At 33.3% G+C, this 14,800-nt stretch overlaps 1 pseudogene; it reads right to left on the bottom strand.

The window, feature by feature from the left end:
- The window catches only part of LOC141549046 (52 kDa repressor of the inhibitor of the protein kinase pseudogene), a 62,991-nt pseudogene that overhangs the window by 3,245 nt on the left and 44,946 nt on the right, over window positions 1–14,800 (bottom strand).

Consider the following 14,800-nt stretch of genomic DNA (forward strand, 5'->3'; position numbering starts at 1 on the left):
TTTCACTTTCTTCTATTATTGCTTTAGCTAACATTTCTAGTACACCATTGAATAATAATATCTAGTACAATAGGCATCCTTGCTTCATCCCTTAATAACAAGGCTTCTTCTTCATCCCTATTATACATAATGTCTGCTGATGATTTTAGATAAATATTATTTCATCATTTTAAGGTAAGTTCCATTTATTCTTATGATTTCTAATGTTTTTGATAATAGGAATAGGTGCTGTATTTTGTCAAAACTTTTTTCTACATCTATTAAAATAATCATATAATTTCTGTTGGTTTTGTTATTTATATGGTCATTTATGTTGATTCTTTTCCTAGTATTAAACCAGCCTTAAATTATTTGTCTAAATCCCACCTGGTCATACTGTATGATGCTGGTAATATATTCTGTAATTTCCTTGCTGGTACTGTATTTAAATTTTTTGTATCAATATTTATAAGGGGACTTAGTTTATAGTTTTCTTCCTCTATTTTGCCTCTTCCTGGTTTAAGTATAAGAATCATATTTGTATCATTTAAAAGAATTTGATAGAACTCCTTCACCTATTTCTCGAAATAGTTTATATAGTATTGGAATGAATTGTTACTTAAAAGTTTGATATAAAAATTGGGCATCCACTTTGACCCAGATGAGTTTCTACTGAGCTTATATTCCAAAGAGATCTTACAGGAGAAAAAAAGGGACCCATATGTGCAAAAATATTTGTGGCATCCCTTTTTTTAGTGGCAAGAAACTGGAAACTGAGTGTATATCCATCAGTTGAAGACTGGCTGAATAAATTATGGTATACGAATGTTATGGAATAGTATTGTTCTGTAAGAAAAGGCAGGCAAGCAGAATGATTTCAGAGAGGCCTGGAGAGACTTACATGAACTAATGCTAAGTGAAATGAGCAGAACCAGGAGATTATTGTATACAGCAACAAGATTATATGATGATAAATTCTGATGGACGTGGCTCTCTTCAACAATGAGATGATTCAGATCATTTCCAATGATTTTGTGATGAAGAGAGCCATCTACACCCAGAGAGAGGACTGTAGGAACTGAATGTGGATCACAACATAACATTCTCACTCTTTTCATTATTGTTCACTTGCAATTTGTTTTCTTACTCATTTACTTTCTTTTTTATCTGATTTCTCTTGTGCAGCAAGATAATTGTATAAATATGTATGCATATATTGGATTTAGCATATATTTCTACCATATTTAACACATGTTGGATTACTTGTCATCTAGGGGAGGTGATGGGGGAAGGGGACGGAAAATTGGAACATAACGTTTTACAAGGGTGAATGTTGAAAAATTATCCATGCATATATTTTGAAAAATAAGAAACTTTAATTTAAAAAAAATAAAATTTGGTGGAATTCACTTGTAAATCCATCTGGCTTTGAGAATTTTTATTCTGTTGATATGTACAATTAATATTTTTGTAAATATTCATCCATTTAATTTAAACTGTCAGATTTTTTGACATACGATTGGGCAAAATATTTCGTACATACTGCTTATCATTGCTCATCATTGGTATTGAATTCACCATTTTCCTTTTTGATACTTGGGTTTTCTTCTTTTAAATCAAATTAACTAATGGCTTATCTGTATCAATTTTCCCCTGTTAGTTTTATTTCAATAGTATTATGAATTTAAATTTCATTAATCTCAACTTTGGTTTTAAGGATTTCCAATTTTTTTTTGATAGGGGATTTTAAATTTCTCTTTTTCTAGGTTTTTAAATTGCATGCTCAATTTATTAATTTACTTTTTCTTTAAGCATTTAGAAATATAAAATTTCCCCTAAGTGTTATTTTAGCTGCATCCAACAATTTTTGATATCTCATTATTATTCTCTTAGATGGAATTGTTTCTATGATTTCTTCTTTGATGCATTTATTTTTAAGATTAAATTGTTTAATTTTCAGGTAATTTTAATTTTTCTTTCTATGGCTCCTTATTAAATGAAATTTTTATTGCATCATTATCTGAAAAGGATGCATTTAATATTACTGTTTTATTGACTTTGCTTCTGAAGTTTTATGCCCTGTTAATAAAAAAAAAAATTTGTAGGTAACTCTAAGAAAAAGTATACCTCTTCCTATCCCATTCAGTTTTTTAGATTTATCTAGTTCTCTGATACGGTAAATTTGAGGTCCTTCACTAGTATAATTTCCTTCTGTGACTCATTTAACTTTTTAGAAATTCATATGCTGGAGTTTTCTAAGATGGCAGAGAGCAAACACAACTTTCTGTGACCTTCTCTGACCTTCTCTCAAACCAACAGCAGATTAAGCCTCTAAACTGGTTTTGTAGTCAAAGAATCCACAAATATTTGGAATACAGCACATATCCGGAAGAAGATACCTTAGAAGAATTTCAGAATAGGTCTGTTGCGAATGGGCAGGGGGATAGTCTGCCAGGACCAGACACAGGACAAGGAGCTGGGGCAAGGAGCTGGGGTGGGGAGTCAGAGAGCAGCTTCCACAAGCCTGGGAATCTTCTGTGAGCCTCTTAGGCTACTCTGTCCTGGTTGCAAGTGGGTGATCTAGAAGATTTACTATAAAAGACAAATTGTAAACCACTGATCCCCAGAAGAATACTTTACCTAGCTACGAGTACCCAACCAATCAATCAGCAGAACTGCCTCAGGGCAAATTCAGGCAGCTGTTACTCCTTCTTACTGAGCAGACCTCAAGCCTCAAAAAATGAATAAAAAACTAAAAAGAAGTCTCAAGATAGACAGCTTTTACGGAGAGAGAGAACAGACCACAAATCCTGAGGTTCCTAAAGGAAAAGCAATTCCAAATGAAGCCCCAAAGGGAGACATAAGCTGGTCCCCGTTTCACAAATTTTCTTGGAAGACTGCATAAAATATCTCAAAAGAGAATTAGAAAAAAATGGGGAAATCAAATGAGATCATTGCAAGAAGGAATTCAAAAATCATATAATGCCCTACAAAAGAGATATGAAAAAGTCACCAATTCATTAAAAAATAAAATTTTTGAAATGGAGAAAGAATGCAATAAACAAAACAATTCAATTGTCCAGTTACAAAAGGAGCTAAAAAAGATAACTGAAGAAAATAATACAATGAAATTTAGAATTTAACAAACAGAAATCAATAACTCAATAAGACTTCAAGAATTATTCAAAAGCAAAAAAATGAAAAAATAGGAGAAAATATGAAATATCTCCTAGGAAAAACAACTGACCTGGAAAATAGATCAAGAAGAGAAAATCTAAGGATTATTGAACTTCCTGAAAGTCATGATGTAAAAAAGAACCTAGACATTATCTTACAGAAAGTTATAAAATAAAACTGCCCTGATATTTTACAATCAGAAGGTAAAATAGCCATCAAAAGAATACACCAATCACCTCCTGGAAGAGACCCAAAAATTAAATCCTCAAAGAATATCATGGCTACATTTCAGAACTATTCACCAAGGAAAAGATATTTCAAGCAGCCTGAAAGAAACAATTTAAATACTGAGGAGCCACAATTAGGATTACCTAGGATTTAGCAGCTTTTACCTTAAAAGTTTGAAGGGCCTGGAGTCTGATATTACAAAAGGCAAAGAAACTTGGATTATAGCCAAGAATAAGCTATCTAGCTACACTGAACATTATCTTTCAGGGAAGAAGATGGACATTCAATGACATAGGTGAATTTCACTTATTTCTAATGAAAAGACTAGAACTGAACAAACATTTGATCTCCAAACACAGAACTCAAGAGAAACATAAATGGTAAAACAGAAAGACATTTTGAAAATTGTATTTCTGTTATGGGTATACTTAGAGAATGTGGGTATAATTTTATTTTATTATGACAATATGAAAAAACTGGAGATGGAAAGGGTATTGTCCTGGGAAAAGAGGGAAAATGAAGAGGCAAAGAAAACCTATTATAATTGAAGGGGAAAAGGGAGGGGGATGAGCATTGTGTGAATCTTGCTCTCATCAGATTTGGCTCTAAGAAAAAATATCAGACATATTTGGTTTCACAGAGAAACTTGTCTCATCTTATATGGGAAGTGGGAGGGAAAGGGGGAAAAGAAAGGGTAATAGAAGGGAAAACAGAACTATTAGGGAAATGGTATAAGAAGGGAGGATTGACTCTAAAGAGGGACAACTATTTGAGGGAGGTAGTCATCAAAAGCAAAATACTAGGGAGAAGGGAAAGGGGAAAGGAAAGAGAAACTCATAACTTAGGGTAAATAAGATGGCAGGAAATACAGAATTAGTTATTTTAACTGTGAATGTGAATGGGATGAACTCTCCCATAAAATGGAAGAAGATAGCAGACTGAATTAAAAGCCACAATATGTTGTGTACAAGAAACATGTTTAAAGCATAGTGATATATACAGAGTGAAGGAATTTAAGGTTTCAACATCAATATTCATTAGGGAAATTGGTCTATAATTTTATTTCTCTGTTTTCACCCTAACTAGTTTAAGTATCAGCACCATATATCTGTGTCATAAAAGAAATTTGGTAGATTCTCTAGAGCAGAATCTATTATGCTTCAGATGAAGTAACAAAAACAGGGATAGCAATCTTGATTACAGGTCAAGTAAAAACAAATATAGATCTCATTAAAAGAGAAAGGGAAGGAAACTATATTTTACAAAAGAGTACCATAAATAATGAAGCAATATCATTATTAAACATATATGAACCAAGTAGTATAGCATCCAAATTCCTAGAGAAGAAGCTAAGAGAGATGCAAGAAGAAACAGAAAGAAAACTATACGAGTGAGGGATCTCAACCTTGCTCTCTCAGAACTAGATAAATCCAACCACAAAATAAATAAGAAAGAAGTTAAACAGGTAAACAAAATGTTAAAAAAAAAAGTTAGGTATGATAAATCTTTGGAGAAAATTGAATGAAGACATAAAGGAATTTATTTTTTTCTCAGAAGTTCATGGAACTTACACAAAAAATGACCATATGTAAGGGCATAAAAACCTCAAAATCAAATGCAGAAAGGCACAAATAGAAAATGCATTTTTTTTCAGATGCACTAAAAATCACATGCAACATAAAGCCAAAAGAAAATAGACCAAAAATTAATTGGAAATTAAATAATCTAATAGAAAAGAATGAATGGATGAAACAGCAAATCATAGACATAATCAATAATTTGTTCCAAGGGAATCACAATAATGAGACAACATAACAAAATTTGTAGGATACAGCCAAAGTGGTAATAAGGGGAAATTTTATATCTGTAGATGCTTACTTGCATAAAATAGAGAAAGAGAAGACTATTGAATTGGGTTTACAACTAAAATAGCTAGAAATGAACATATTAAAAATCCTCAGTTAAATTTAAACCAAATTTGAAATTCTGAAAACAAAAGGGGAAATTAATAAAATTGAAAATAAGAAAACTATTAAATTAATAAATAAAACTAAGAGTTGGTTTTATGAAAAAACCAATAAAATAGAGAAACCTTTAGTTAATTTGATTAGAAAAAAGGAAAGAAGAAAATCAAATTGTTAGCCTCAAGAATGAAAAGAGAGAAATTTCCACCAATGAAGATGGAATTAGAGCAATATTTAGGCATTATTTTGCCCAAATATATGCCAGTAAATTTGATAATCTAAATGAAATGCAGGAATATCTACAAAATATAGATTGTCCAGGTTAACAGATGAGGAAATAAATTATTTAAATAGTCCCATTTTAGAAAAAGAAATAGAACAAGCTATTAATTAACTCCCAAAGAAAAAATGTCCAGGGCCAGATGGATTTACATATGAATTCACCAAACATTTAAATGACAATTAATTCCAATACCATATAAACTATTTGAAAAAAATAGGGATTGAAGGAGTCCTATCAAAAAACTAGTAGAAACTATCCACAATTTTAGCAAACTTGCAGGATACAAAGTAAATTCACATAAATCATCAGCATTTTTATATATTATCAACAAAGTCCAGCACTAAGAGATACAAAGAGAAATTACACTTAAAATAACTGTTGATAGTACAAAATATTTGGGAGTCTATCTACCAAGGGAAAGTCAGGAACTATATGAACACAACTACAAAACACTTTTCACACAAATAAACTTAGATCTAATCAGTCAGAAAAATATCAAGTAGTCATGGGTAGGCCAAGTGAAAATAATAAAAATGACCATACTACCTAAATTATTCTATTTATTTAGTGCCATACAATCAAACTCCCAAGAAATTATTTTACATATCTAGAAAAAAATAGTAACAAAGTTCATCAGGAAGAACAAAAGATCAAGAATTTCAAGAGAATTAATGAAAAAAAGAAGGTAATGAAAGTGGCCCAGCTGTGCCAGACCTAAAACTATCTTATAAAGTAGTAGTCATCAAAACCATTTGGTTCTGGCTAAGAAATAGAGTAGCTGATGAGTGGGATAGGTTAGGATCAGGGACAAAACAAGCAATAACTAGATCAATCTAGTGTTTGACAAAGGATAGATTATCTCTCAGATCTGTGAAGAAGGAAGGAATTTGTGTCCAAAGAAGAACTGGAATATATAATTGAACACCAGATAGATAATTTTGATCATGTTATGTTAAAAAGTTTTTTGAATTTTAAAACTAATGCAGACAAGATCAGAATGAAGCAATAAATTGGGAAATCAAAATTTTACATTTAAGGATTCTGATAAAGGTCTCATTTGATACCTTTCCTTCTTTAAAATCTCTTTGGGATATAACCCCACTAGAAATACTGCTGGATCAAAGGGTATGCACAGTTTGATAACTTTTTGAACATTGTTCCAAATAGCTCTCCAGAATGGCTGGATGTATTCACAATTCCACCAATAATGTATCACTGTTCTAGTTTTCCCATATCCCCTCCAACATTCATCATTATCTTTTCCTGTCATCCTAGCCAATCTGACATGTGTGTAGTGGTATCTCAGAGTTGTCTTAATTTGCATTTCTCTGATTAATAATTTCTTGGAGCATCTTTTCATATGGCTAGAAATAGTTTCAATGTCTTCATCTGAGAATTGTCTGTTCATATCCTTTGACCATTTATCAATTGGAGAATGAATGCCACTTTTTAAATATAGTTTTAGGTCTGTTATGACAAGATCATTTTCCTTTGCATTTTTTAAATTAATTTTCTTGATGCTCTTGACCTTTTGTTTTTCTAGATGAATTTGTTATTATATTTTCTAGAACTATAAAACAATTTGGCAGTTTGGTGTGGCACTGAATTAAGTAGACTAATTTAGGTAGAATTGTCATTTTATTATATTGTTTAGATCTGACTTTATTTGACTTTTCCCAAGTGATGGGCAGCCCCTCAATTTCCTTTCCCTTGCCACTACAAAAAGTGTTATTACAAACATTTATTCACATGTGGGTTCTTTTCCCTTTTTATGATTTCTTTGGAATACAGACCCAGTAGAGACACTGCTGGATCAAAGGGTATTCACAATTTTCTAGCCCTTTACTCATAGTTCCAAATTGCTCTCCAGAATAGTTGGATAAATTCACAACAATGCATTAGTGTCCCATTTTCTCCTCATCCCCTCCAACATTTATCATTATCTTTTCCTGTTATCTTAGCCAATCTGAGAGTTGTAAGGTGGTACCCCAAAGTTGTTTTAATTTGCATTTCTATAATCAATAGTGATTTTGAACATTTTTTCATGACTATAGATAACTTTAACTTCTTCATATGAAAATTGCCCATTTATATCTTTTGACCATTTATCAGTTGGAGAATGACTTGCATTCTTATAAAGTTAACTCAATTCTCTATATATTTTAGAAATGAGACCTTTATCAGAAATACTAGCTGTAAAAATTGTTTCCTAGCTTTCTGCTTTGTTCCAATATGGGTTGCATTGTGTTTTTTTGTGCAAAAAAATTAATGTAATCAAAATTATCCATTTTGCATTTCATAATCTTCTTTAGATCTTATTTGGCCATAAATTCCTCCCTTTTACAAAGATTTGATAGGTAAAGTATACCTTGATGTCCTAATTTGCTTATAGTATCACCCTTTACATCTAAATCAGGTGCCCATTTTTTAGCTTATTTTGGTTTGGGGTGTGACATATAGGTCAATGCTGAGTTTGTGACATACTAGTTTTCAATGTTCCCAACAATGTTTGTTAAAAGTGAGTTCTTATCCCAGAAGCTGGAGTCAAACAAGCATTAGATTAGTATAGTCATTGATTATTGTGTCTTGTGAACATAACCTACTGAATAAGTAGACTAATTTAGGTAGTCTTATCACATTTATCAGCTTACCCATGAGCAATTAATATTTTTTCCAATTATTTAGATGACTTTATATGTCTGAAAAGTCTTTTGTAGTCGTGTTCAGACAATTTATGGATTTGTCTTGGCAAGTAGAAACCCAAATATTTTATTTTGTCTGAAGTTATTTTAAATGGAATTTCTCTTTCTATATAGAAAGCAAAATATTTTGCTGCTGGGTTTTGTTGGTAACATATAAAAATGCTGGTGATTTATGTGGGCTTATTTTATAACCTGAAACTTTGCTAAAGTTGTTCATTGGTTCAAGTAGTTTGATTTTACTGATATAACATAAAAAAGGGAAGTAGAAATGGAAAAGGGATTATGTCAGAAAAAGGGAAAAGGGGAGATAAAAAGAGGGAAACTACATCCCCCGAAGAGGCAAAGGAAACCTATATCTGAGGGAATTTAGAGAGGGGGAGGAATGTTGTGTGAATCTTACTCTCATCAGAGTTGGCTAGAAGAGAAAATTATTGACATATTTGGTTCACAGAGAAACTTCTCTACCTCATTAAAAAGTGGGAGAGAAAAAGGGAAAAGGAAAAAAGTAATTAAGGGAAGGGTACAAGAAAGGGAAAAAGATTCAAAGGGGGTGGGAGAGATCCTAAAGAGGGAGAGCTGCATGATGCAAGTGGTGCTCATAAGTTTAATACTGGGAAAGAGGATAAGGGGGATAATAACATGGGAGGAAATACAGAATTAGTAATTTTAACCAAAAATGTGAATGGGATGAACTCTCCCATTAAAGCGGAGATGGATAGCATACTGGATCAAAGATCAGAACTCTACAATGTTATTTACAGCAAACACATTTAAAGCAGGGAGATACATACAGAGTAAAGATAAAACGCTGGAGCAGAATCTATTATGCTTGAAGAGAAATCAAAAAAGCAGGGGTAGCCATCCTTAACTCAGATCAAGCAAAAGCAAAAATTGATCTAATTAAAAGAGATAAGGAAGAAACTACATCTTGCTAAACGTTAGCATAGACAATGAAGCAATATCAATACTAAACATATATGCAACAACTAGTATAGTATCTGACTTCCTAAAGAAGAAGTTAAGAGAGATGCAAGAAGAAATAGATAGCAAAACTATAATAATGGGAAATCTCAAACTTGTACTCTCAGAATTAGATAAATCAAACCACAAAACAAATAAAAAAGAAATGAAAGAGGTAAATAAAATATTAGAAAAATTAGGTATGATAGATCTTTGGAGAAAACTGAATGGTGACAGAAAGGAGTATACTTTCTTCTTAGCAGTTCATGGAACCTATACAAAAATTACCATATATTAGGACATAACGACCTCAAAATTAAATGCAGGAAGGCAGAAATAGTAAATGCTTTTTTTTCATATCACAATGCAATAAAACCTACATTCCACAAAAAGTTAAGTGTAAATAGACCAAAAAGTAATTGGAAATTAAATAATCTCATGTTAAAGAATGATTGGGTGAAACAGAAAATTATAGATACAATTAATAATTTCACTCAAGATAATGACAATGATGAGACTTCATACCAAAATTTGTAGGATGCAGCCAAAGCGGTAATAAGGGGAAATTTTATATCTTTAGAGGCTTCCTTGAATAAAATAGAGAAAGAGAAGATCAATGAATTGGGCTTACAACTTAAAAAGCTAGAAAAAGACCAAATTAAAACCCCCCAATCAAATACTAAACTTGAATTTCTAAAATTAAAAGGAGAAATTATTAATATTGAAAGTAAAAAAAAACACTATTGAATTAATAAATAAAACTAAAAGCTGATTTTATGAAAAAACAATAAAATAGATAAACCTTTGGTAAATCTGATTAGAAAAAGGAAAGAGGTAAATCAAATTGTTAGTCTTAAAAATGAAAAGGGAGAACTTTACACCAATGAAGAGGAAATTAGAGCAATAATAAGGAGTTGCTTTGCCCAACTTTAGGCCAATAAATTTGATAATCTAAGTGAAATGGATGATTACCTCCAAAAATATAGGCTTCCCAGATTAACAGAGGAGGAAGTAAATTGCTATTTAAAGTCCCTTTCAGAAAAAAGAAATAGAACAAGCTATTAATCAACTCCCTAAGAAAAAATCCCCAGGACCAGATGGATTTACATGTGAATTCTACCAAACATTTAAAGAACAATTAGACCCAATGCTATATAAACTATTTGAAAGAATAGGGAATGAAGGAGTACTACTAAATTCCTTTTATGACACAGACATGGTACTGATACCTAAACCAGGTAGATCGAAAACTGAGAAAGAAAACTATAGACCAATCTCCTTAATGAATACTGATGCTAAAATCTTAAATAAGATATTAGCAAAAAGACAACAGAAAATCATCCCCAGGATAATTTGCCATGATCAAGTAGGATTTATACCAGGAATGCAGGGCTGGTTTAATATTAGGAAAACTATTATTATAATTGACCATATTAATAACCAAATTAACAGAAACCATTGGATCATCTCAATAGATGCAGAAAAAAACATTTGATAAAATACAACATCCATTCCAATTAAAAACACTTGAGAATATAGGAATAAATGGACTTTTCCTTAAAATAATCAGTAGCATCTATGTAAAACCATCAGTAAGCATCATATGTAATGGGGATAAACTGGAACCATTGCTAATAAGATCAGAAATGAAAGAAGGTTGCCCACTGTCGCCATTACTATTCAATATTGTATTAGAAATGCTCGCTTTGGCAATAAGAGTTGAGAAAGAGATTAAAGGAATTAAAGCAAGAAATGAGGAAACCAAATTATCACTCTTTGCTGATGATATGATGGTATACTTAGAGAACTCCAGAGATTCTACTAAAAACCTATTAGAGGAGGGGCAGAGCCAAGATGGCGGAGAAGATAAACGCTACTGTGTAAGCTCCTTTCTTCCCTCACAACCAACTAGATTTAATCAGCCTCAGAAATAGCATTGGACTGATAGAATCCACAAGGACTGGAAGCACGACTTACCAGCTGAAGAGAATCTGGAGTTTCAGCAGGAAAGGTCAGCTCCCAGGGGAGGAAGAAGAGAGGCCAGCGTAGACGGTGGGGTAGTGGCACACTGCACTGGTCGCACTGGGGAGGGCTCTGGGATCAGAGAATCCACTGACATAAAAGAATCTGGCACAGGCTGTTAGCTCTTCTCTGCTTATAAAATAGCAGTTCAGAAGAGAAATATAAGCCACTTTAAAATTTAAAACCAGATTGGATCTCCCTGGATCCCAGGGGTGACTCAGCAGATCTCGGCACTGGGGGTGTGGCCAACATAGGCAATCCAGGCTTTTACCTTGGGGTAGTTAAGAGATTGAAGAGTGGGCGGGGAGGTAACTCATAGTGCCTGGCTCGGCTGGAGGCTGTGGAACGGAAGTCCCAGAGAAGTGGAACCTTTGAACTAGGGACTGCGGTTTCTGGCAGACACTTCCAGTTTGAGCGCAGGGGCTTTTCAAGTCACCTGCTGCAGACATCCATGTCCCACCGGGACGTATAGGCTAGGCTTTGAGTCGCCTTTACTGTTCAGTCTCAACCTCAGGGAAGCCGCTAAAACACAGCGCCCTCAGGGCACAGAACTGCTAGTCACCTCTGAGGCACTTCCAGGGAGGGGGTGGGGAACTCTCTCCCAGAGCTCTCTCTTAGTTCAGGCTCAGGGGCCGCTGCATCCATCTGGTCTGGGAGGAAGCTAGTAAAGAAATAAATAAATAATTTCCTACCCCAGGGACAAAAAACCATAGATTCCTTCTACACAGAGAAAGAGCGGGTATCCAACCCCGAGGAAGTTAACAGCAGAGAGTCAGCAGATAACAACCTAAAGGGGAACGATTCCTGCCCCCCATCACATAACTCTCTCTATGAAGAGACTATTAAAAAGTTAAAAGAGATTGAAGAAAAATAGGGAAAGGAAAGGGAAGCTATGATAAAGAATAACAACGTAATGAAATTGGAGTTGGAAAAAATAAAGAATTCACAGGAGATGCAGGGAAACAAAATTAGTGAATTAGAAAAGGTAAAAAAATCACAGGAAAGTAGGATTTCTGAATTGGAGTAAATAAAAAAGTCTCAAGAAAATAGGATTTCTGAATTGGAAAAAGAAAATAATTCTCAAAAAAAAATAATTAGGGAAATGGAAAAAAAATCAATAGAGCAAAATAACTCATTTAAAAATGAAATTGGGCATTTACAAAAAGAACTAAAAACTGTGAATGAAGAAAATAATTCCTTAAAAGTCAGGATGGAACAAATAGAAATGAATGATGCATTGAGAACCCAAGAATCAGTCAAACAAAACAAAAAAAAAAAAATAAGAAGTTGGAGAACAACGTCAAATACTTACTGGGAAAATCTATAGATCTGGAAAATAGATCTAGGAGAGATAATCTGTGGATTATTGGACTTCCCGAAAACTATGACAAAAAAAAGAGCCTAGATTCTATTTTACAGGAAATTATCAAAGAGAACTGTCCAGAGATAATAGAAACAGAGGGGAAAGTAGATGTTGAAAGAATTCATCGAACTCCTTCTGAAATAGACCCTAAAAAAAGAACACCACAGAATATTGTGGCTAAGCTGCAGAATTACCACACAAAGGAGAAAATCCTGCAAGCAGCTAGAAAAAAAACAGTTTAAATACCAAGGTGCCACAATAAGGGTCACACAAGATCTGGCTGCCTCCACATTAAAAGATAGAAGGGCCTGGAACCTGATATTCCGAAAGGCAAAAGATCAAGGATTGCAACCAAGAATAAACTACCCAGCTAAGTTTAGCATCTTTTTCCATGGAAGAAGATGGTCATTCAATGAAATAGAGGAATTCCATATGTTTCTAAGAAAAAAAAAACAGACTTAAACAAAAAATTTGATCGACATCCACAAGACTGAAGAGAAACAGAAAAAGGTACACAGAACCCTTGAGAACTATATCTCTGTTGTGGGTATATAGAAAGTACACATGGATAATTTGATTTTACTGATATAAAAGAAAAAAAAGGAGGGGGTGTAGTAAAGGGAAGGGGGTAGTATCAGAAAAAGGGGAGGGAGTGATAAAAAGATGGAAACTACATCCCAGGAAGAGGCATAGAAAATATACCATATCGGAGGGAATTTAGAGAGGGAGAGAATCACTGTGTAAATCTTACTCTCATCAGAAGAGGCTCAAAGAGTAAATAATTGTCATATTTGTTTTTCAGAGAATTCTCTCTCACCTCGTTAAAAGGGGGGAGAGAAAAAGGGAAAAGGAAAATGAGAATAAGGGAAGGGATGTGGAGGGAGGGTGGAGGGATACTAAAAAAAAAAAGGGAGGGCTGCGGGTCACAAGAGGGGTCTATAAATTGAATATTGGGGAAGGGGTTCAGGGGGGTCAAGGGAAAAAGCATAATCTGGGGATAATATGATGGCAAGAAATACAGAATTAGTAATTTTAACTGTAAATGTGAATGGGATGAACGCTCCCATCAAACGGAGATGGATAGCAGACTGGATCAAAAATCAGAACCCTACAATATGTTGTTTACAGGAAACACACTTAAAGCAGGGAGATACATATAGAGTAAAGGTAAAAGGTTGGAGCAGAATCTATTATACTTCAGGTAAAGCCAAAAAAGCAGGGGTAGCTATCCTTATCTCAGATCAAGCAAAAGCAGAAGTTGATCTAATTAAAAGAGATAAGGAAGGAAACTATATCCTGCTGAAAGGTAGCATAAATAATGAAGCTATATCGATACTAAACATATATGCACCAAGTGGTATAGCATCTAACTTTCTAAAGGAAAAGTTAAAAGAGTTGCAAGAAGAAATAGACAGTAAAACTATAATAGTGGGAGATCTCAACCTTGCACTCTCAGATTTAAACAAATCAAACCACAAAACAAACAAGAAAGAAATTAAAAAAGTAAATAGAACATTAGAAAAACTAGGTATAATAGACCTTTGGAGAAAACTGAATGGCAATAGGAAGGAATATACTTTCTTCTCAGCAGTTCATGGATCCTATACAAAAATTGACCATATATTAGGACATAAAGATCTCAAAATTAAATGTAGGAAGGCAGAAATAATAAATGCCTTCTTCTCAGACCACAATGCAATAAAAGCTACATTCAGTAAAAAGTTAGGGATAAATAGACCAAAAAGTAATTGGAAACTGAATAATCTCATCTTAAAGAATGACTGGGTGAAAGAGCAAATTATAGAAACAATTAATAATTTCACCCAAGATAATGACAATGATGAGACATCATACCAAAATCTGTGGGATGCAGCTAAAGCAGTAATAAGGGGAAATTTTATATTTTTAGAGGCTTATTTGAAGAAAGTAGAGAAAGAGGAGATTAACAAATTGGGCTTGCAACTTAAAAGGCTAGAAAAAGACCAAATTTAAAACCCCCAACGAAAAATTAAACTTGAAATACAAAAATTAAAAGGAGATATCAGTAATATTGAAAGTAAAAAAAACTATTGAATTAATAAATAAAACCAAGAGTTGGTTTTATGAAAAAGCCAATAAAATA

Source organism: Sminthopsis crassicaudata, chromosome X (genome assembly GCF_048593235.1).
Source record: "Sminthopsis crassicaudata isolate SCR6 chromosome X, ASM4859323v1, whole genome shotgun sequence".
NCBI classification, from domain to species: Eukaryota; Metazoa; Chordata; class Mammalia; order Dasyuromorphia; family Dasyuridae; genus Sminthopsis; species Sminthopsis crassicaudata.